At 44.6% G+C, this 25,125-nt stretch overlaps 1 protein-coding gene across 1 annotated transcript in view; it reads right to left on the minus strand.

The window, feature by feature from the left end:
• The window catches only part of LOC126187875 (putative fatty acyl-CoA reductase CG5065), a 483,618-nt gene extending 459,219 nt beyond the window's left edge, over window positions 1–24,399 (minus strand). Inside the window, exon 1 of the mRNA XM_049929207.1 lies at window positions 24,323–24,399. The gene's annotated coding sequence lies outside the window, so the exon portion shown is untranslated. The remainder of the gene's footprint in view (window positions 1–24,322) is intronic.
• Between the last annotated feature and the right edge of the window lie 726 nt (window positions 24,400–25,125).

Genomic DNA, 25,125 nt, shown 5'->3' on the forward strand with positions numbered 1-25,125 from the left:
TAGTGTTTCGCGAAAAGACCTTCATCTTCCTTCCAGGAATTTCCGTTTGAGTTCCCAAAGCATTTCTCAAGCACTTTGTTCAAATGGTTCAAATGGCTCTGAGCACTATGGGACTTAACATCTATGGTCATCAGTCCCCTAGAACTTAGAACTACTTAAACCTAACTAACCTAAGGACAGCACACAACACCCAGCCATCACGAGGCAGATAAAATCCCTGACCCCGATGGGAATCGAACCCGGGAACCCGGGCGTGGGATGCGAGAATGCTACCGCACGACCACGAGATGCGGGCAAACACTTTGTGTTTTGTTGGAAACGACGTGTAACAAATCCATCAGCTCGTCTCTGAATTGCTTCGGTGCCTTCCTCGAATCTGACCTGGTGCGGATCCAAAACAATCAAACAGTATTCAACAGAAGGTCGCACTTGTGTCCTCCATGTGGTCTCCTTTACAGACGAACCTTACTTTCCTAAAATTCTCCCAATAAAGCAGAGTCGATCACTCACTTTGCCTACCGCCATCGTTACACGCTCGTTCGATTTCATATCACTTTGCAATGTTACGCCTAGACGTTTAATCGACGTGGCTGTGTGAAACATTACGCTATTACTGTTGTACCCAAACATTACAGGATACACTACTAATGCTGTACTCTAACATTACGGCATTCCTTCTCTTACTCACCGGTTTCATCCTACATTTTTTACGTCTAGAGCTGGCTGCCATTCATCACGTCAAATACAAAATCTTTCTGAGTCGTCCTGTATCCTTCTGCAGCCACTCAACAGCTATACCTTCTCGTACACCACACCGTCATTCGTTGCTGAATAGCGGCATAACATTTTTTCATAATTTTCAATGGGCGTAAATCTTATCTAACCATTCAATTTCATTTTCTCACTGTTTACGAATACAAACCCGTGTCGTTCAAAATGGCTCTGAGCACTATGGGACGTAACTGCTGTGGTCATCAGTCCCCTAGAACTTAGAACTACTTAAACCTAACTAACCTAAGGACAACACACACATCCATGCCCGAGGCAGGATTCGAACCTGCGACCGTAGCGGTCGCACGTTTCCAGACTGTAGCTACTAGAGCCGCTCGGCCACTCCGGCCGGCAAACCCGTGTCGTTCTTAGTTTCATTGTAGCGATACAGCTTATTAACATTGCTGGACACCGTCTATCTCATCCTTCATTTTTCGAAAGAGTTCAAATGTATCTTTCTCACGGAGAACGATTTTGCTTTGCGTTCAATATGTTATGCAAGATATACGAACGTAAGAAAAAATAAGTGGCGCTAAAGAATGAAATTAGAAAGCTAAAAATTAGCAAGAATGTGCAAAGGTATGTTACATTTAAAAGTTACAGGTCTCAACTTGATCAGAGCAATATTTTGGTAAAAACCAATGTTTTTACGAAAAATTGAAGGCGCTAAGTATTAGACTCAGAAAGATGAAAATTCGTGTGTCATTTCAGTTTAACAAAAAAAATCTTACGTATGTGACACCAATAAGCTACCTCTATTAGTTTTCATGTTATTTACTAGAAACCAAATTTGGAACGGAAACATCCTCATCCATGATAGATTAAGTATCATTTGTATTTGTAATAGTAAATTCTAATTACAGCACTCAATTATAATAACGCAATAATACAGCTGTACGAAGTTTCAAGATTGAATTGTAAATAACTATGAATACAAGGAGTCTTAAAGAGGCAGTTCCGAGGTCATGTTCGACTGTCGTTTCCATTCTAAAAATTCTAGCCGACAGCCGGCCGAAGTGGCCGAGCGGTTAAAGGCGCTACAGTCTGGAACCGCACGACCGCTACGGTCGCAGGTTCGAATCCTGCCTCGGGCATGGATGTGTGTGATGTCCTTAGGTTAGTTAGGTTTAAGTAGTTCTAAGTTCTAGGGGACTTATGACCACAGCAGTTGAGTCCCATAGTGCTCAGAGCCATTTGAACCATTTTTCTAGCCGACAAAGTTTAAATGCAGTCGAGCTAAGACCGTTTCAGTAACTAAAGTAAGCTTAACTTTATTTATATAAAAATTAAGAAGATTACAAATTGTTAAACGACACTGAAGAGCCAAAGAAACTGGCACGCATGCCTAATACCATGTAGGGCCGCAGCGAGCACGCAGAAGTGCCGCAACACGACCAGGCACTGGAGTAGTGCTGGAGGGAACTGACACCAGGACCCTGCAGGGCTGTCCATGAAACAGTAAGAGTGCGAGGGGGTGGAGATTTCTTCCGGACAGCAACTTACAAGGCAGTGATGTCCATGTCTGGGGAGTTTGCTGGCCAGAGGAAGTGTTTAAACCCAGAAGAGTGTTACTGGAGACACTCTGTAGCAATTCTGGGTGTGTGGGGTGTCGCATTGTCCTGCTGGAATTGCCCAAGTCCGTCGAAATGCACAATGGACACGAATGGATGCAGGTGATCACACAGGATGCTCAAGCACAGGCCACCTATCAGAGTAGTGTCTGGGCATATCGGGTGTCCGATATCACTCCGACTGCGCACGCCCCACACCATTACAGAGCCTCCACCAGTTTGTACTAGAGATGGGGGATCCGCTCTTGAACTAATTCATAGAGTTGAATCTTTCAAAGGAGTGAACAATCAGTGATTCAGAAAAAAAAAAAACGGTAGCTCCAAACGTTTCCCACGGCAGAGAGAGAGAGAGAGAGAGAGAGAGAGAGAGAGAGACGGAGCATATCAGCAGCGCCTCTGCTGGTCAGAGCACAGTGTACGCCACACAACACAGCCAGCGCCGGCCTCTGCCCTGCTTCTACCTTGGCTGCCTGCATTATGCAGTGCCCCATTGGATTTTGTGTTTCACATATGCCGTGCCGTCTCTGTGCGTCGTCTGCCGTGTGCACTGTGCAGTGTCTGGCGCAGCTTAACTTCGCATCGCACTCTGTCGGCGGTCGTTTCAGTCGCACGTCCTGCCCTCTGGGCAGTTGATGCGAGCAACAGGACAGAGAGCCACCTAGCGGATAACATAGGAACTACTTGCAAAAACCTGCTCGCAAGGGAACGGACGATTTGTCTCGGAGCGGGTGAGTTCACCGCTCCCCCCACCCTCGGAACTCGCCTGCTCAACGCTCACCCCACCGTCTCGACTCTAGCCAGAGCGTTGAGCAAAGCAACTCAGGTGTCACTCTGGTCTCTGCGGTCTCAGCTCATGCAGTAATACAGCTCACGGCTCGACCTGCTCGACTCAGCGCCTCTGCATCGGAGTTTGTCCCCACTGGATATTGTTCTTCGTAGTAATACTGCTATGTATATTACATTATTATGTTATGTATACATCAATTGTTTTTATTTTATTTTTATTTGTTTAAACTGATTAGATTAGGTTCCTGATGACTCCTCTTACTATAGGATTTTTATTATAGACACTCGAATTTACGCTTTAATTACGAGCGAACCGATAAACGTATCGCAAAATGTGATACACCAATATTTTCCTTGTTTTATTCTGCGTAAGGCTATATGCAGCACTTTCGTTTTACAGTCAAATTTATATTTTTTTTCTTATTCTGGTACGGATTTTGCGATTTTAGGCGTCTTCCGAAGGAAACGTTCACTTTAAAAATATATGGCTTGCGATGTATTTGTATGAGGTTAATGAAATTTTAATACATTATAGCCAAATATATTGTTAATGTAAATCTCAAGTTACAACATTTTCCGATCACCCAAAAAACCACGATAGTGCAAAATAAATCAATAATCAAAAACTTTGTCATATCGTGGAAATTTCAATAAACAATACAAAATTCTTACTCATTATCTGTGTTACTTCAAAATAGGATCAAATAAGATCAAAATACAGGTATAGTACTGGAATAAACCAAGATTAAAGGGCAATGTGCCTTCCATTTATTTTCTATTGTAAATGAGTGGTGAGTCATGAAAAAGAGCTAATTCATTTCAGGGAGTGAACAGTTCTGATCCAATCTCTGAAAAGAACAGTTTTGCCCATCTCTAGTTTGTACAGTCCCCTGCTGACATGCAGGGTTCATGGATTCATGAGGCTGCCTCCATACCCGTACGCGTCTATCCGCTTGTACAATTTGAAACGAGACTCTTCCGACTAGGCAACACGTTTCCAGTCATCAACAGTCCAATGTCGATGTTGACGGGTCCAGGCGAGGCGTAAAGCTTTGTGACGTGGAGTCATCAGGGGTACACGAGTGGGCCTTCGGCTTCGAAAGCTTCTCTTCAGTCGCCGTTGGTCCCGTTCTTGCAGGATCTTTTCTCGGCCTCCGCGATGTCGGAGATTTGATGTTTTACCGGATTCCTGGTTTCACGGTACACTCGTGAAATGGTCGTACGGTAAAATCCCCATTTCATCGCCACCTCAGAGATGCTATGACCCATGGCCCGTGCGCCGACTACAACACCACGTGTAAACTCTCTTTAATCTTGATAACCTGCCATTGTAGCAGCAGTAACCGATGTAACAACTACGCCAGACACTTGTTGTCTTATATAGGCGTTGCCGACCCTAGCGCCGTATTTTGCCTGTTTTCATATCCCTATATTTGAATACGCATACCTATACCAGTTTCTTTCTCGCTTCGATGTATTTTGTGCATGTGAACTTTTACAGAATATATACGTCGGTTGAAACTCAAAACTTTTATTTATAATCGTAGTTCCTGATCCCGCTGAGTGAATAGCAAGTAGGAGCATTTTCTTTCAGTAAGCACAAAGAGTCACATGGACTTGCAGCCTGAAAATTATGACCACTGCTACAGGTGTGTGTGTGTGTGTGTGTGTGTGTGTGTGTGTGTGTGTGTGTGTGTGGGTGGGTGGGTGGGTGGGTGGTTGGGTGGATGAGTAGGTAGTGGATGGGTGTGTGGCTGCGTGGGTGGTGTACTCTACGTCATTAAAACATTCTTCTGAAAGCTAGCAAAGTTTTCATTTTTTTGTGTGTGATTGTTAACGACTGAACTCTTCCACTGTTCAATCAGTTGTCCTCTCTTGGGCCGGCCGCGGTGGCCGTGCGGTTCTAGGCGCTCCAGTCCGGAGCCGCGCTGCTGCTACGGTCGCAGGTTCGAATCCTGCCTCGGGCATGGGTGTGTGTGATGTCCTTAGGTTAGTTAGGTTTAAGTAGTTCTAAGTTCTAGGGGACTGATGACCACAGCAGTTGAGTCCCATAGTGCTCAGAGCCATTTGAGCCATTTTTTTGTCCCCTCTTCTTAAAATAAGATACTCCAGGAACAAAGTGACGGTCGTGTATTACGATCGTTCGCTTTCTGGATGTACGTGCTGAATAATATTTGAGAGATTCTGGATACCAAATTTATGGTGCGATTCACTGTATCGTGTTGTGTTTAGAGCCTCTTTATTCCATGATTCATCGACCTCGATTTTTTTTCGTGACATAATTCTTTATGACTGGCGACGATGCAACTCTATCTGTCTAAATGAGGTGCATTTTCGTTCACTGAGAAGGAATGCACAGTTTCACGAACGACATAGCGAGATCACATTTCACGCCCAAGTGCAAAATGGCAAATTAATAAACATACTACTCTTTGTAAAAATCTAGTGCATCATGGAACAAGCATGAAAACAGAATGTAACATACAGGAAAACAAAGTATGATAACGCATGTCAACAGATGAATGAAGAGGCATCTGGTCTAATACCCATGTTTTAAGTTACCTGACAAGAAGTTTGTTGCTTGAAAGTCTGTATTGAAACTTTCTTTACGATGTCAAAAACCAATGGTTAGCATGTTTGATGCAGGAATTTTGTACCAGACGTTTCCGCTCACACGGAGCTTTGTGCCTTGATAGTGGTGCCCCCTGTGGAAGCAACACAGCAGGGAGAAGCAGCCGGTATGAAACGCCTGCAGTTGTAGAGAAAGCGCGATAAAGAGTCGTTCAGACGATGGAGTAGTACCCGAGAGGAGAAGTTTCAGATTCCTGTTGGATTATCCTGTCTTCGGTTTTTCACAGACTTCCCAACGCACATGCTCGAGGAGTACCATTATGAAAATCCTTAAAATTAACTTCAGATTAATTTACAATCAATATTATCATCACATTACAATAATCTTTCGTAATTTTAAGTCATTTCAACATATTGCACTGCATATTTTGGACTAGTCTCTACTTCCCAGAGACTCCTCTGCGTGGAATCGATGCAATATGACTAATGAATGTAACTTCTAGTAAAAGGCGAAATGATTGGTTCACAAATTCGCATCCCATTCCTGAATTCTTTCTGTAACACAGACAATGGTCCGTCGCTTAGGACTTCTACGTTCAAGAGTAGAGAAATCTTTGGTAGTCAGTAACAATCTTTGGTTGTTTTTTATCTTCTCAATAGCCAATATAAAAATGCACTAAATGAAGCAGGCAAAAAGGGATACAAACGTCTCAAAAATGAGATCGACAGGAAGTACAAAATGGCTAAGCAGGGATGGCTAGACGACAAATGTAAGGATGTAGAGGCGTATATCACTACGGGTAAGATAGATACTGCCTACAGGAAAATTAAAGAGACCTTTGGAGAAAAGAGAACCACTCGTATGAATATCAAGAGCTCAGATGGAAACCGAGTTCTAAGCAAAGAAGGGAAAGCAGGACGGTGGAAGGAGTATATAGAGGGTCTATACAAGGGCGATGTTCTTGAGGACAATATTGTGGAAATGGAAGAGAATGTAGATGAAGATGAAATGGGAGATACGATACTGCGTGAAGAGTTTGACAGAGCACTGAAAGACCTGAGGCGAAACAAGGCCCCGGGAGTAGACAACATTCCATTAGAACTACTGACGGCCTTGGGAGGGGCAGTCCTGACAAAACTCTACCATCTGGTGAGCAAGATGTATGAGACAGGCGAAATACCCTCAGACTTCACGAAGAATATAATAATTCCAATCCCAAAGAAAGCAGGTGTTGAGAGATGTGAAAATTACCGAACTATCAGTTTAATAAGTCACAGCTGCAAAATACTAACGCGAATTCTTTACAGACGAATGGAAAAACTGGTAGAAGCGAACCACGGCGAAGACCACTTTCGATTCCGTAGAAATGTTGGAACACGTGAGGCAATACTGACCTTACGACTTATCTTAGAAGAAAGATTAAGGAAGGACAAACCTACGTCTTTAGCATATGTAGACTTAGAGAAAGCTTTTGACAATGTTGACTGGAATACCCTCTTTCAAATCCAGAAGATGTCAGGGGTAAAATACAGGGAGCGAAAGGCTATTTACAATTTGTACAGAAACCAGATGGAAGTTATAAGAGTTGAGGGGCATGAAAGGGAAGCAGTGGTTGGGAAGGGAGTGAGACAGGGTTGTAGCCTCTCCCCGATGTTATTCAATCTGTATATTGAGCAAGCAGTAAAAGGAAACGAAAGAAAAATTCCGAGTAGGTATTAAAATTCATGGAGAAGAAATAAAAACTTTGAGGTTCGCAGATGACATTGTAATTCTGTCACAGACAGCAAATTACTTGTAAGAGCAGTTGAACGGAATGGACGGTGTCTTGAAAGGAGGATATAAGATGAACATCAACAAAAGCAAACCAGGATAATGGAATGTAGTCGAATTAAGTCGGGTGATGCTGAGGGAATTAGATTAGGAAATGAGACACTTAAAGTAGTAAAGCAGTTTTGCTATTTGGGAAGCAAAATAACTAATGATGGTCGAAGAAGAGAGGATATAAAATGTAGACTGGCAATGGCAAGGAAAGCGTTTCTGAAGAAGAAAAATTTGTTAACATTGAGTATAGATTTAAATGTCAGGAAGTCGTTTCTTAAAGCATTTGTATGGAGTAGAGCCATGTATGGAAGTGAAACATGGACGATAAATAGTTTGAACAAGAAGAGAATAGAAGCTTTCGAAACGTGGTGCTACGGAAGAATGTCGAAGATTAGATGGGTAGATCACATAACTAATAAGGAGGTATTGAATAGAATTCGGGAGAAGAAGAGCTTGTGGCACAACTAGACTAGAAGAAGGGATCGGTTGGTAGGACATGTTCTGAGGCATCAAGGGATCACAAATTTAGCATTGGAGGGCAGTGTGGAGGGTAAAAATCGTAAAGGGAGACCAAGAGATGAATACACTAAGCAGATTCAGAAGGATGTAGGCTGCAGTAAGTACTGGGAGATGAAGAAGCTCGCAGAGGATAGAGTAGCATGGAGAGTTCCACCAAACCAGTCTCAGGACTGAAGACCACAACAACAACAGTACGCTTATGCCACAGTACAAAACGTATCATTATATTTAAATTTTCCTTGTGATTAAGACAATGTACAAACATGTAATTACTTTCCGAGGGAGAGCAGAAACTAGAAATATATGTGTAGATCAATAAATGACAAAGTGAAATTAAAAAGCTTGTGGAACGGAGAGAGACAATGACTGTTGTTCGGCACTCGCTGGATGAATTTGCATTTGAAAGCTTCTCTGTGGGAACAGGGTTTTGGTACATTTCGGTACCTGTCATATATCAGAGTTTCTGAGTCGATAAGTGAACTTGTTTATCATCACAGTTCGCACAGGCAATCAGTTCAACTCAACCGGATATGAATTACATACAGTTTTAAAGTGTTTTCTTTTCTTTTGTACTTCAAATGCTTCGCTCAAAATTGATGAGCAAGGGGTTCTGCCTTGACCATTATTCCACTTTGTCTTCAGTCTGGAATTAACTGTCTCAAAAACTTTCGAATATGTGCTTTTTTCGTAATAACGAAAGATAGAAAGAACTTGATTTCTTTAGAACCCTTGCCTTTTTCTTTTCGCAAATCCTCAGGGGCAGACACAGAAACCAACGTGAAATACCCTGTAAGCAGGGAAGACTTACAAAGACACCACGGAACAAACTGGTTGACTGCCCGCCCCAGAGACAGCGTCATCTGAGTCTGCTAAGTATTCACTGCTGGTGTCAGCGAGACGACCTTCAAGGCTGAGTCGGCGTATCGTCACAGTGCAGAGGGTACTGGTCCGAGTTACCCAGTGCAGAGGAACGCGAGAAACAAAGACGGCAAGACAGCGTGAACGTTTCATTTATACACTACTGGCCATTAAAACTGCTACACCAAGAAGAAGTGCAGATGATAAACGGGTATTCATTGGACAAATAGTCAAACAGAGCTTGTACGGCGTGTACAGGTACAGCTGCCCATGCAGCTTAAACACGATACCACAGTTCATCTAGAGTAGTTATTGTGACGAGCCAGTTGCTCGACCACCATTGACCAGATGTTTCCAGGTGAGAGACCTGGAAATGTGCTGGCCAGGGCAGCAGTCGAACATTTTCTGTATTCAGAAGGCCCGTACAGGACCTGCAACATGCGGTCATGCATTATCCTGCTGAAATGTGGGGATTCGCAGGGATCGAATGAGGGGTAGAGCCACGGGTCGTAACACATCTGAAATGTAACGTCCACTGTTCAAAGTGCCGTCAATGCGAAAAAGAGGTGACCGAGACGCGTAACCAATGGCACCCCATACCATCACACCGGATGGTATGCCAGTATGACGATGACGAATATACGCTTCCAATGTCCGTTCACCGCGATGTCGTCAAACACGGATGCGACCATCATGATGCTGTAAACAGAACCTGGATACATTCGAAAGAACGACGTTTTGCCATTCGTGCACCCAGGTTCGTCGTTTAGTGCACCATCGCAGGCGCTCCTGTCTGTGACGCAGCGTCAAGGGTAACGGCAGCCGTGGTCTCCGAGCGGATAGTCCATGCTGCTGCAAACGTCGTCGAACTGTTCGTGCAGATGGTGGTTGTCTTGGAAACGTCCCCATCTGTTGACTCAGGGATCGAGACGTGGCTGCACGATCAGTTAGAGCCATGCGGATAAGACGCCTGTCATCTCGACTGCTAGTGATACAAGGCCGTCTGGATCCCGCACGGCGTTCCGTATTACCCTCCTGAACCCACCGATTCCATATTCTGCTAACAGTCTTTGTATCTCGACCAAGGCGAGCAGCAATGTCGCGATACGATAAACCGCAATCGCGATAGGCCACAATCCGATCTTTATCAAAGTCGGAAACATGATGGTGCGCATTTCTCCTCCTTACGTGAGGCATCACAACAACGTTTCACCAGGCAACGCCGGTCAACTGCTGTCTGTGTATGAGAAATCGGTTGGAAACTTTCCTCATGTCCGCACGTTGTAGGTGTCGCCACCGGCGTCAACCTTGTGTGAATGCTCTGAAAAGCTAATCATTTGCATATCACAGCATCTTCTTCCTGTCGGTTAAATTTTGCGTCTGTAGCACGTCATCTTCGTGGTGTAGCAATTTTAATGGCCAGTAGTGTATGTAGTTGAACAGAAACTACTGTTCAGTACAAGCATATACTTGCGATCTACTATACCAGACATCTGCGTTACTGGCATGCAAAAGATAATTTATTTATTTGTCGTTTCCGCAAGGACAAATGTCCAGTCAACTGCGACATCGTTCCAGATTGACGCTTTTGATGTTCGTTGAACCAGATAGCATTCTAATAAAAAAATAAAATAAAAAATTTCTTAGTGAAGTCCGGTGTGTAGTAGTAGCATACGAAACACTCGCATAAATTGTTGTGCTTCACGTTGTTTATGACGGGGGAAAGTGGTGATTAACATACTTGCTACTCAACTGCTTGATTCGCCTACCTTGTACGTTAGCTTCTACGGAAAGCGGCGCCTGAAAGACGCTTTTCCGTTGCCGTATGTAGAGGAATGTCAGTTCTCGTTAGTCACGCAAGCTTTCTCCGGCGCTGTTTGCCAACTGCCCACTGGGCCGGGTTAAGAACACGACGAGGCCCGTCGACGGGCCGGACTCTTCTGTTGAGTAGGTCAGCGGCCGGGCCGGCGACGGCCACTTTCTCACTTCCGCCTATTTCTTCAGATTAGCTGCAGAGAAGTCGGAATGTGCGAGGGGTCTGGATCCCCAAAATTTACGCGATGCCAAGATGCTTCAGACCACTTTTTTTTATTTTTTTGTAGGACAAATAAACAATGTGTAATACCAAAGTGGACTGATGCAGTGAGAGGCAAGGCTCCCGACTAGGAAGAGCCAGATACAAAATGCGTCCCGGTGACACTAACCTTTTCGTTGTTGTTGTGGTCTTCAGTCCTGAGACTGGTTTGATGCAGCTCGCCATGCTACTCTATCCTGTGCAAACTTCTTCATCTCCCAGTACCCACTGCAACCTACATACTTCTGTATCTGCTTACTGTGTTCATCTCTTGGTCTCCCTCTACAATTTTTACCCTCCACGCTGCCCTCCAATACTAAATTGGTGATCCCTTGATGCCTCAGAACATGTCCTGCCAACCGATCCCTTCTTCTGGACAAGTTGTGCCACAAACTTCTCTTCTCCCCAATCCTATTCAATACTTCCTCATTAGTTAAGTGATCTACCCATCTAATATTCAGCATTCTTCTGTAGCACCACATTTCGAAAGCTTCTATTCTCTTCTTGTCCAAACTATTTATCGTCCATGTTTCACTTCCATACATGGCCACACTCCATGCAAATACTTTCAGAAATGACTTCCTGACACTTAAATCTATACTCGATGTTAACAAATTTCTCTTCTTCAGAAACGCTTTCCTTGCCATTGCCAGTCTACATTTTATATCCTCTCTACTTCGACCATCATCAGTTATTTTGCTCCCCAAATAGCAAAACTCCTTTACTACTTTAAGTGTCTCATTTCCTAATCTAATACCCTCAGCATCACCCGACTTAATTCGACTACATTCCATTATCCTCGTTTTGCTTTTGTTGATGTTCATCTTATGTCCTCCTTTCAAGACACTGTCCGTTCCGTTCAACTGCTCTTCCAAGTCCTTTGCTGTCTCTGACAGAATTACAATGTCATCGGCAAACCTCAAGGTTTTTATTTCTTCTCCATGGATTTTAATACCTACTCCGAATTTTTCTTTTGTTTCCTTTACTGCTTGTTCAATATACAGATTGAATAACATCGGGGAGAGGCTACAACCCTGTCTCACTCCCTTCCCAACCACTGCTTCCCTTTCATGTCCCTCGACTCTTATAACTGCCATCTGGTTTCTGTACAAATTGTAAATAGCCTTTCGCTCCCTGTATTTTACCCCTGCCACCTTTAGAATTTGAAAGAGAGTTTTCCAGTCAACATTGTCAAAAGCTTTCTCTAAGTCTACAAATGCTAGAAACGTAGGTTTGCCTTTCCTTAATCTTTCTTCTAAGATAAGTCGTAAGGTCAGTATTGCCTCACGCGTTCCAGTATTTCTACGGAATCCAAACTGATCTTCCCCGAGGTCGGCTTCTACTAGTTTTTCCATTCGTCTGTAAAGAATTCGTGTTAGTATTTTGCAGCTGTGGCTTATTAAACTGATGCTAACGTATATAATAAAGTGTATATGGACAACTTCGAAACCGGGTTATTCAAACGCACGAAGCATTACCTAAGAATTCCGTGGAACATTCGGAAATAAAGATGGAAAACAAATTATTGTAGTCAGATAAGTAAAAGGAGGAGACGTTATTTGTTTATTGCTCTTAATGATGCATTCGAAACGAGAATATAGCCACAGTCAACACGTTCGTCCGATAAGGAATTACGCGAAAGGTTCACAAGGCATTCTCGAAAGCTCACTTTTGGTTAAGGTTTCGCGTAGCTCGCATTATCTCTTGAAGACCGCCTTGAGGAAGCGCTGGTGTTCACGGCTCGAAGCAGTGCGTGTCTGTCAGTGTGGAAATGCACGAAAGTGAGACACTCGGTGAAATTAGAGGTCGGCACGTGGGCTGCTTCCCCGGAAGGCCGAAAATAGCTTCTCGCTCTGAGGGTCCCGCAGTAATCGGAGACCTCACCGTTAACGGCGCTCCGGCTGCATCCCTACACCGTGCAGCGTTCTTTCCGGACCCGGTTTCGGAGCTTCACTGGCGTGCCGGAGGAGACGGGCGCGGCGGACAGAATCCGCGCGGCCTTTCCGATGGGGTGGGGGGGCGCGCGAGTCGAATCACGCGGCGGATCGCTCCGCTGACTAACTCAGGAATGTTAACTGGCGGAGCGAACAAATGCCAGACACAACAACGTATCGATATGACTAGAATGACCGCCACTTTTCTCGTAGGTATGTGTTAATCATCTATGTGTCACACAGAAACCTATAAAATGCGATGCTACATAGGAAAGTACAACTACTCGATAACTCGATTCATTCGAGTCGACTGACGAAAGAAACGAACTAATTAGTGTACATTACGGCTGTGAATGCGTGCCTTGTTCTCTGAGATGTCTGTGTATAAATAATTTGCCTAGAGGAAGCGTCGTGTAAAAAACTGCAGAGGAAGACAGAGATTGGAATACATCTAGCAAATAAATGCGGACGTAGGTTGCAGGTGTTATTCTGAAATGAAAAGGTTGGCGCAGGAGAGGAATTCTTGGCGGGAAGTCAGAAGACGATAAGAAAAAGGTCGTGTTTATGCGAGCCTATCTGAAAATACGCGTATATTTGTTAAGAGCTTCTAGTTGCTCTATGTGAGTCGTATCACTTTTGCTGCAAACTCCACTTTGATTATGGCCTAGCCACTTCATCTACGTTGACTGAAAATTAAACTCACATCATTTGACACGTTGACGTTTCACTGTGGCGCAAGAGGCAACACATGTGTTATCACACGACGTTATGAAAATATGTCAAGTATTATTTGATGTAACAAAAAATAATGATATGCACCAATTATTTGCGACAGTGAGTTTCACTTCTGCCAAATACACTTATCACTGGGACAGTAATGTACGCTTCTCTGACAGAAAAATTTGTGGAAGATCGCTGGTTACCGAGTTGTTCATGCACTACCGACGACACCGGATGACGAAAAAGAAAAGCGGCGTTCGTTTCAGAGGAATGAAAATGTGCTCGTAGGAGTCACTGTTCGGAATTTTCGTAAATCGATAACAAACTCTGTCATTCGGTTGATACTTATCTCCGAACGCGATGCTTACGTTGTCTCTTAATGTTCGGTTTTGAAAGAAACGGTCTTTCTGCTTCGTTACGGCAGTGCTACTGCTTTGTTTTGTATCAGAAATACACGTAGTTCTCGTTCACCACATCTTAACATCATCATCATCAGCAGCAGCAGCAGCAGCAGCATCAGTGTTGTGCCCTGGGACAATCTTCACATGTAGCTCTTCGTGCAGTCCTGTTATTTGCTACCTTCTTCGGTTTCTCATAAATCTTCCCTATCCTTATACTATCCACCACTGATATCTTATGCGTCCTCTACTTCCTTTTCGATTAATCGTTTCTTCCATAGCATCCATCAGTAAACAAACTCTTCTTACCCAGTGTCCAAACGAACCGTATTTCCTCTTCCTGATTACCTTTAAAATTTCTCTCGCTTCCCCCGCTGTTCTCAAAACCTAACTATTCCTCTTAACTATAGTACGCAAATTGTCAAATACACAATGCCGGATGTTTGTAGGACATTCATCCAATTGCAGAAGGCTAAAGCTTATACATGAATGAAGATGGAACGGCACGGTAAACTTTAATTTACGCATATAACCACAAATCTGTCATCAAAAGTATCATCCGACTTTAGGAGTTTGACTGTCATCTGCTTGCCGTGTGTCGATGGAAGGACGCAACTCTAAAAATATACTTCTACATCTACATCTATACTCCGCAAGCCACGGTGGGGAGCGAGATGGGTTGTTTGTGCAAGGTATGTGAAGAAACACCGTTGTAAAATCGGATGGTTCTTTTGATAACAATAACTTTGCAGTCCTATGCGTAAGTTAGAATTTACAGCAAGTTTCTATCTTCATTCATGTTGTAGACGCTGTCTAATGACACCGAATGGATGTTTTTTTTTAAACAACCTGCACAAGAGTGAATGAAGAGCTCACGTTTTTTTTTTTTCCTTTTAAGCTTTATTCTAGACTGAAGAGTCACATTGAAGGATTCTCTTCAGTCGTCGTTGGTCCCGTTCTTGCAGGATCTTTTTTCCGGCCGAAGCGATGTTGGAGATTTGATGTACCGGATTCTTGATATTCACGGTACAGTCGTGAAAAGATCGATCGTACGGAAAAATCCCCACTTCATCGCTACCTCGGAGACGCTGTGTTCCATCGCTCGAACGCCGAATATAACATCAGGTTCAGACCCGCTTAAATCTCGATAACCTGCCGTTATAACAGCAGTCAGCGATCTAACAACTGCGCCAGACACTTGTTGTCTTACATAGGCGTTGCCGACCGCAGTGCTGTTTACATATCTCTGTATTTGAATACGCAAGCCTTTACCACTTTCTTTGGCGCTTCTGACTGATTTTCTCCCTGGATGCGTAACAGTAGCGGCTAAGCGATTTCAAAAAGCAGCTTAGTGTCCATACAGTGACACTACCCTGCGTTACAACATGTAACATAGATGTTACATCAAAAACCAGCATTTTCGAAGGTTGGCGTTATATTGTCTAACATTAGTGGAAGAGGATACAATACGACAGCGATTAAGAGGTGCGCTGAAACGAAATACTGAGACAAATCGGTTCTTGGGCAACAAGTAATTCGTGTTATCTGTCTAGACAAGCAGAAAAAGAGTTTTTTCATGGTTCGTAAGATTTATTGTGCTGTATGAAGCAAGTGCAATGCTGAAAAAGTCTTGTTTTATAACACACCTTAAAGGACTCCCGCCAGCAACAGCGTCGATAGATAACAGAATTTTCCCGGTAGGACGTAGGAGCACGAAGGCAAGAAATTCGGCAAAATATTGTAGAGTTCGCAATGGCATTGATTTAGGAAAACTACGAAAAGGTTCCTACCCCCATGAACAAGGGACCTTGCCGTTGGTGGGGAGGCTTGCGTGCCTCAGCGATACAGATAGCCGTACCGTAGGTGTAACCACAACCGAGGGGTATCTGTTGAGAGGCCAGACAAACGTGTGGTTCCTGAAGAGGGGCAGCAGCCTTTTCAGTAGTTGCAGGGGCAACAGTCTGGATGATCGACTGATCTGGCCTTGTAACAATAACCAAAACGGCCTTGCTGTACTGGTACTGCGAACGGCTGAAACCAAGGGGAAACTACGGCCGTAATTTTTCCCGAGGGCATGCAGCTTTACTGTATGGTTAAATGATGATAACGTCCTCTTGGGTAAAACATTCCGGAGGTAAAATAGTCCCCCATTCGGTTCTCCGGGTGGGGACTACTCGAGAGGATGTCGTTATCAGGAGAAAGAAAACTGGCATTCTACGGATCGGAGCGTGGAATGTCAGATCCCTTAATCGAGCAGGTAGGTTAGAAAATTTAAAAAGGGAAATGGATAGGTTAAAGTTAGATATAGTGGGAATTAGTGAAGTTAGGTGGCAGGAGGAACAAGACTTCTAGTCAGGTGACTACAGGGTTATAAACACAAAATCAAATATGGCTAATGCAGGAGTAGGTTTAATAATGAGTAGGTTTAATAATAATTAATAGGAATGCGGGTAAGCTACTACAAACAGCATAGTTAACGCATTATTGTGGCCAAGATAGATACGAAGCCCACGCCTACCTCAATAGTACAAGTTTATATGCCAACTACCTCTGCAGATGACGAAGAAATTGAAGAAATGTATGATGAAATAAAAGAAATTATTCAGATAGTGAAGGGAGATGAAAATTTAATAGTCATGGGTGACTGGAATTCGTCAGTAGGAAAAGGGAGGGAAGGAAAAGTAGTAGGTGAATATGGATTGGGGGTAAGAATTGAAACAGGAAGCCGTCTGGTAGAATTTTGCACAGAGCACAACCTAATCATAGCTAACACTTGGTTCAAGAATCATAAAAGAAGACTGTAAACATGGAAGAAGCCTGGAGAAACTGACAGATTTCAGATAGATTATATAATGATAAGACAGAGATTTCGGAACTAGGTTTTAAGTTGTAAGACATTTCCAGGGCCAGATGTGGACTCTGACCACAATCTATTGATTATGAACTGTAGATTAAAACTGAAGAAACTGAATAAAGGTGGGAATTTAAGGAGATGGGACCTGGATAAACTGACTAAACCAGAGGTTGTACAGAGTTTCAGGGAGATCATAAGGGAAAAATTGACAGGAATGGGGGAAAGAAATACAGTAGAAGAAGAATGGGTAGCTTTGAGGGATGAAGTGGTGGAGGCAGCAGAGGATCAGGTAGGTAAAAAGACGAGGGCTAGTAGAAATCCTTGGGTAACAGAAGAAATATTGAATTTAATTGATGAAAGGAGAAAATATAAAAATGCAGTAAATGAAACAGGCAAAAAGGAATACAAACGTCTGAAAAATGAGATCGACAGGAAGTGCAAAATGGCTAAGCAGGGATGGCTAGAGGACAAATGTAAGGATGTAGAGGCTTATCTCACTAGGGGTAAGATAGATACTGCCTACAGGAAAATTAAAGAGACCTTTGGAGAAAAGAGAACCACTTGTATGAATATCAAGAGCTCAGATTGAAACCCAGTTCTAAGCAAAGAAGGGAAAGCAGAAAGGTGGAAGGAGTATATAGAGGGTCTATACAAGGGCGATGTTCTTGAGGACAATATTATAGAAATGAAAGACGATGTAGATGAAGATGAAATGGGAGATATGATACTGCGTGAAGAGTTTGACAGAGCACTGAAAGACCTGAGTCGAAACAAGGCCCCGGGAGTAGACAACATTCCATTAAAACTACTGACAGCCTTGGGGGAGCCAGTAATGACAAAACTCTACCATCTCGTGAGCGAGATGTATGAGACAGGCGAAATACCCTCTGACATCAAGAAGAATATAATAATTCCAATCCCAAAGAAAGCAGGTGTTGACAGATGTGAACATTACCGAACTATCAGTTTAATAAGTCACGGCTGCAAAATACTAACACAAATTCTTTACAGACGAATGAAAAAACTAGTAGAAGCCGACCTCGGGGAAGATCAGTTTGACGCAATACTGGCCCTACGACTTATCTTAGAAGAAAGATTAAGGAAAGGCAAACCTACGTTTCTAGCATTTGTAGACTTAGAGAAAGCTTTTGACAATGTTGACTGGAATACCCTCTTTCAAATTCTGAAGCTGGCAGGGGTAAAATATATGGAGCGAAAGGCTATTTACAATATGTTCAGAAACCAGATGGCAGTTATAAGAGTCGAGGGACATGAAAGGGAAGCAGTGGTTGGGAAGGGAGTGAGACAGGGTTGTAGCCTCTCCCCGATGTTGTTCAATCTGTATATTGAGCAAGCAGTATAGGAAACAAAAGAAAAATTCGGAGTAGGTATTAAAATCCGTGGAGAAGAAATAAAAGCTTTAAGGTTCGCCGATGACATTGTAATTCTGTCAGAGACAGCAGAGGACTTGGAGGAGCAGTTGAACGGAATGGATAGTGTCTTGAAAGGAGGATATAAGATGAACATCAACAAAAGCAATACAAGGATAATGGAATGTAGTCGAATTAAGTCGGGTGATGTTGAGGGAATTAGATTAGGAAATGAGACACTTAAAGTAGTAAAGGAGTTTTGCTATTTGGGAAGCAAAATAGCTGATGATGGTCGAAGTAGAGAGGATATAAAATGTAGACTGGCAATGGCAAGGAAAGCAAAACGAGGATAATGGAATGTAGTCGAATTAAGTCGGGTGATGCTGAGGGTATTAGATTAGGAAATGAGACACTTAAAGTAGTAAAGGAGTTTTGCTATTTGGGGAGCAAAATAACTGATGATGGTCGAAGTAGAGAGGATATAAAATGTAGACTGGCAATGGGAAGGAAAGCGTTTCTGAAGAAGAGAAATTTGTTAACATCGAGTATAGATTTAAGTGTCAGGAAGTCATTTCTGAAAGTATTTGTATGGAGTGTAGCCATGTATGGAAGTGAAACATGGACGATAAATAGTTTGGACAAGAAGAGAATAGAAGCTTTCGAAATGTGGTGCTACAGAAGAATGCTGAAGATTAGATGGGTAGATCACTTAACTAATGAGGAAGTATTGAATAGGATTGGGGAGAAGAGAAGTTTGTGGCACAACTTGACCAGAAGAAGGGATCGGTTGGCAGGACATGTTCTGAGGCATCAAGGAATCACCAATTTAGTATTGGAGGGCAGCGTGGAGGGTAAAATTCGTAGAGGGAGACCAAGAGATGAATACACTAAGCAGATTCAGAAGGATGTAGGTTGCAGTAGGTACTGGGAGATGAAGAAGCTTGCACAGGATAGAGTAGCATGGAGAGCTGCATCAAACCAGTCTCAGGACTGAAGACAACAACAACAGCACAGAGGAAGTCTTTATGACCTTCCTGAGAGTAATAACGTCGAATTGAGCACGTGTTGTGTTATTCCACCGTTTTACAGACATTGGTCAGCATGTCAACACGTCACTCGGCACGGGATTATACTGACGTTAGATGTACCCTTTTCTAAGTTTTAGGAACTATTTTTAGGCGGAAAATTCTATAAGGAAATACGTTTGGGGTGCCTAACAGTGAGGGATCAAAGTATTTGACGATGATTAATGTCTACATTTCTAAAAATCAGTTTAAACTGTTACCGAGTGTGGTAGCGCTGTGGTTGGCACACTGGGGTCACCACTCGGGAGACCGACGGTTCAAACCCACGTCCGGCCATCCTGATTTAGGTTTTCCGTGATCTCCCTAAACAGCTTATGGCAAATGCCGGGGTGGTTCCTTCGAAATGGCATGGCTGCTTCCCTTCCCCGTGGGTCCCCAATCCGAGCTTTTACTCCATTTCTAATGACCTCGTTGCCGACGGGACGTTAAACAGTAATCTCCTCCTCCTCCCAGTATAAACTGTGAATAGGTGTTCTCACGTTTATCGTCGGATTGTCGAAATTGTAGTGTATCCCGATAGACAGATATTGGCTTCTTCATCAGTCTTAGCCCTAGCAGAAAACCGTCCAAGTACGTAAGGTAATACGAGGGTTGTCCAGAAAGTAAGTTCCGATCGGTCGCGAAATGGAAACCACTGGGAAAATCCGGTAAAGCTTTGCACAGATGTATTGGGCAGTGTCTCTAGTATGCCCGTAGATCGCGTCGCGTCGCTCTTTTCAGTTTCGAGTGAACAGTGAGCACGTAAAGATGCGTAGGGAATAGCGTCTTCCGCCAAGTATGAGGGCCTGGTTAGAGATTTCGCCTGTGTCATGCAGCCCACATAACACAACTGTCAAGCAGTTTCTTCTTCATGCCAATTCTCGGCCACACACTGCAGGGGCAATGAAGACGCTCCTGCAGCGTTTCCGATGAGACATGTCTGACCTCCCACAACACAGTCCGTAATTGGCTCCCCCTGAGTCTCATCTCTGCTCACAAGAACCGCTGCCAAAAAATTTTCCACAGACGACGGGCTGCAGACCAGTGCAGGTAACTGGCCGAAAGCACAGGCGGCTGCTTTCTATGACGAGGAAAGTTGATACAACACTACGACAACACTCGACGTTGGAGCGGCGACTATGTAGAGAAGCAGGTGGAAGGAGTACCTAACTGTTGCAAATAAAACGTTTCTGGTTTTGACTGTGGGTTCCATTTCGCGACCGATCGGAACTCACTTTCTGGAAAACCCTCGTAGCAAATATTAATTAGTTTCTAGTGACTTTCTGAAACTTAATACCTGATGCCCATAACTGGAATTTAGCTCACCAATTACACTCCTGGAAATGGAAAAAAGAACACATTGACACCGGTGTGTCAGACCCACCATACTTGCTCCGGACACTGCGAGAGGGCTGTACAAGCAATGATCACACGCACGGCACAGCGGACACACCAGGAACCGCGGTGTTGGCCGTCGAATGGCGCTAGCTGCGCAGCATTTGTGCACCGCCGCCGTCAGTGTCAGCCAGTTTGCCGTGGCATACGGAGCTCCATCGCAGTCTTTAACACTGGTAGCATGCCGCGACAGCGTGGACGTGAACCGTATGTGCAGTTGACGGACTTTGAGCGAGGGTGTATAGTGGGCATGCGGGAGGCCGGGTGGACGTACCGCCGAATTGCTCAACACGTGGGGCGTGAGGTCTCCACAGTACATCGATGTTGTCGCCAGTGTTCGGCGGAAGGTGCACGTGCCCGTCGACCTGGGACCGGACCGCAGCGACGCACGGATGCACGCCAAGACCGTAGGATCCTACGCAGTGCCGTAGGGGACCGCACCGCCACTTCCCAGCAAATTAGGGACACTGTTGCTCCTGGGGTATCGGCGAGGACCATTCGCAACCGTCTCCATGAAGCTGGGCTACGGTCCCGCACACCGTTAGGCCGTCTTCCGCTCACGCCCCAACATTGTGCAGCCCGCCTCCAGTGGTGTCGCGACAGGCGTGAATGGAGGGACGAATGGAGACGTGTCGTCTTCAGCGATGAGAGTCGCTTCTGCCTTGGTGCCAATGATGGTCGTATGCGTGTTTGGCGCCGTGCAGGTGAGCGCCACAATCAGGACTGCATACGACCGAGGCACACAGGGCCAACACCCGGCATCATGGTGTGGGGAGCGATCTCCTACACTGGCCGTACACCACTGGTGATCGTCGAGGGGACACTGAATAGTGCACGGTACATCCAAACCGTCATCGAACCCATCGTTCTACCATTCCTAGACCGGCAAGGGAACTTGCTGTTCCAACAGGACAATGCACGTCCGCATGTATCCCGTGCCACCCAACGTGCTCTAAAAGGTGTAAGTCAACTACCCTCGCCAGCAAGATCTCCGGATCTGTCCCCCATTGAGCATGTTTGGGACTGGATGAAGCGTCGTCTCACGCGGTCTGCACGTCCAGCACGAACGCTGGTCCAACTGAGGCGCCAGGTGGAAATGGCATGGCAAGCCGTTCCACAGGACTACATCCAGCATCTCTACGATCGTCTCCATGGGAGAATAGCAGCCTGCATTGCTGCGAAAGGTGGATATACACTGTACTAGTGCCGACATTGTGCATGCTCTGTTGCCTGTGTCTATGTGCCTGTGATTCTGTCAGTGTGATCATGTGATGTATCTGACCCCAGGAATGTGTCAATAAAGTTTCCCCTTCCTGGGACCATGAATTCACGGTGTTGTTATTTCAATTTCCAGGAGTGTAGTTCCCCAAGTGAATATGAGAATCATGCATCTCGTATATAAATATAAGCTAGAAGTCATTAGGTTTTTTTTAGAATATATATTTGCATCTACGTTTGTGCTCCGATACCCATCTTAGTGTGAACTCAGCACAGTGAAGTAGTAATATTTCTGTCTTTTACTATTTTATTTGCTTGCGATGCGAAGAACGAAAGACTGCCGACAAGCCTTCGTGAAACAGCAGGTTTTCATAGTTTTACTGTGAAGGACAAGAAAAAACGTTCCACACATATGCCCATAATGAGAAACGTGTTTTCTTGTATTGTCTCTTACTTTCTTGGAATTTAAAACTACGAGAAACACGTCTTGCCAGCAGCACATTCCCCTGGAGTCTCGGCATTTTTGTCACGCTCTCACACTTACTTCATCTGCGCTCTAAACGTCCTCCATCCATTTCCTCTATCCGGCATGATAAGCATCTCAGACCTGTTAACAAACAGTCACATTACTCAGACGAGAGTTACTTCCATGCTCACTATCTTCAAACGGTTACGACTTTGGTTACTCGTCCGGGAAGATTTTCATGAAGAAGTCGTATTAATGCCAGGTGCACAAGAGTTCCCTTACATTCTGTTTACAATGTCTATACTAGTTTCTCGGCGAGAAAGATGCTCCGCATGTCATGAACTAAAAATACACATCGCAGAATTGGACAACATAGAATTTAATTAGAACGACTACGATCTTCAAATAGTCAGTTTCTTAATGTCTTGTTACTCATTCACTACGACTTCCGCGAAGATCTTGTATTGTTTTCAGGAGGATAACAATTCGTCAACATTCGGTTTACGATATTTGTTCTGAGTTTCTCGGCCACAATGATGCTCGATGAATGCATAACTAGAAACATACCTGCTAAAAACAGAACGAGCCTTTCCCGCTTCGAACCTAACTCCTCTAACAAATTTCACACAATTATGAAGTATTGTTGACTAATAAACCCTCGTAAAGTTTACGATTGCAGTAGGGTATAAAGCAGCACTTAATTTGGTATTTAAGATACCAATGGACGTATAATAACTGTAATAAAGTAATGCACAACCTACAAATTATTTTATCTTACTTAAATAGTGTTACATCGCAGCCTCGGGGAGTGGCCGCGCGGTTTGAGGCGCCATATCACGGATTGCGCGGCCGCTCCTGCCGGAGGTTCGAGTCCTCCCTCGGGCATGTGTGTGTGTGTGTGTGTGTGTGTTGTTCTTAGCATAAGTTAGTATAAGTAGCGTGTAAGTCTAGGGACCGACGACCTCAGCAGTTTGGTCCCTTAGGAATTCACACACACACATCTTACATCGCATTTACAATGAAATAATCCCTCTTGTTTTATTCCTGATTCTAACGTTAATATTTTTCATCTCTGGAAATGGTCACACTCTGTAGAAGCACTTGTTTCCAAATGTTTGATCCAACAAAATTTCATTACACCACATATTTGTCTTGTAACTGATGATGGCGTAAGAGCCGAAAACAGCTTCGTGAAACAAATAACAAAAATGGTAGAACATTAGACCACGTTGTGTGTGTTTCATTCCGTATAAATTATGACTTGCTTTGAATAAATTTGGAGTACTGCAATTGAAGACATGCGCGGAAAAACGGGCTAACCCTCAAATGTTAAAGCTTAGAGATAAGTGTCGCCATCTGTTGCTGGGTACGGGAACTATCAAAACTGACACTGTCCTCGCTCCTAAATGTCACTTAGGGGTGGGAACAGTGTCAATTTTCATAGTTCCCGTACCCAGCAACAGATGGCGACACTTATCTCTAAGCTTTAACATTTGAGGGTTAGCCCGTTTTTCCGCACATGTCTTCAATTTACGATGGTTTATTAGCAATGTAAGATTTGCCCCCTATAGTGTTCTAGTGTTAAAGATTATAAGCAGCTACATAATTATCGATTTCAAACTTGTGTAAACGACGACGACGAGAAATTCCGCTCACGTAATCATAAACCGGTGTTAAAGGAATTGCCGTCGACGTGAAAGCGGGTAGCGACGTTCTCGAAACGAGTCCACGTGAACAATGACTGGTTGCAGTAAACATCTCGGAACCTTTCGACGACACCCGTACACAACATGGAGAGCGAAATGCAGTGATAGTGAAGTGCGGACAGTACTACATCGAGCCCACACCGTGAACTGTCAGTCGTCCGCAGAGCTGCAGACACGTGGGTGCGGGGGTGGTAACGCGCACGCGCAGTCGAGTTGCCGCCTCACCTGCGTGTCGAGCTGCGGGACCGTGGGCGGCGTGGGCGGCGCGGGCAGCGGCTGCGTGCGAGTGGACGCGGGGACGGCCGGAGAGGCACTGTGAGACTCGCAGTAGGCGCGCCGGCCTCTGCGCTCCCACCACCAGGGCCCGGCCGAGTCGGGCAGCACAGAGGCACCCCACCTGCCGGTGGCCAGAGCAGCAGCGCCTCCACCCCCCTCCCCCCCCCCCCCCAGTCGCGGCGTTTAACGCGTCGCAGTTGGGAACAACAGAACACACTGTCCACGTAACAGCATTATGACAACTTTACAACAGTGAGCACTCTCTGCAGCAAGCACACCACCTAGACCAGGGGCGGGCAGGAATCCTGCACATGTGCGGTTCACTTGCACGCGTGCAGTTAACAGGTGTCATGTCCATTATAATTATCCGAGCTGTTATGCCGTGGTCGGTTGATGAATGCTGTGGTGATTCCCAACGTTTCGTCTCCGACTGCGGGAGACATCTTCAAGCGGGTCCGTAGCTTGATGGAAGGTCCAACACACACACTGGCTCGCTACTGACTGCCGCTAAATTCCGTGTCCGCGCGCCCCCGCGCTGCGGCGTGACGTCACGTGTTTTGAAAACGTCAGTGCAATTGGCCGCTGTCCGTCGCCGTCGATCGCCGTTGCCATCACCCAGTAGTGCACGAGTGGTACACATCTTCTTTAACACCGGCATCCATGTACCGTTTAATTTGACGCCCTCCTCCTTTCGGTTGAAATTATTTGGGTGTTTAGCGATTTCGATCGCCTCCCTGTAGAGCCTTTCGTAA

Source organism: Schistocerca cancellata, chromosome 5 (genome assembly GCF_023864275.1).
Source record: "Schistocerca cancellata isolate TAMUIC-IGC-003103 chromosome 5, iqSchCanc2.1, whole genome shotgun sequence".
Taxonomy (NCBI): Eukaryota; Metazoa; Arthropoda; class Insecta; order Orthoptera; family Acrididae; genus Schistocerca; species Schistocerca cancellata.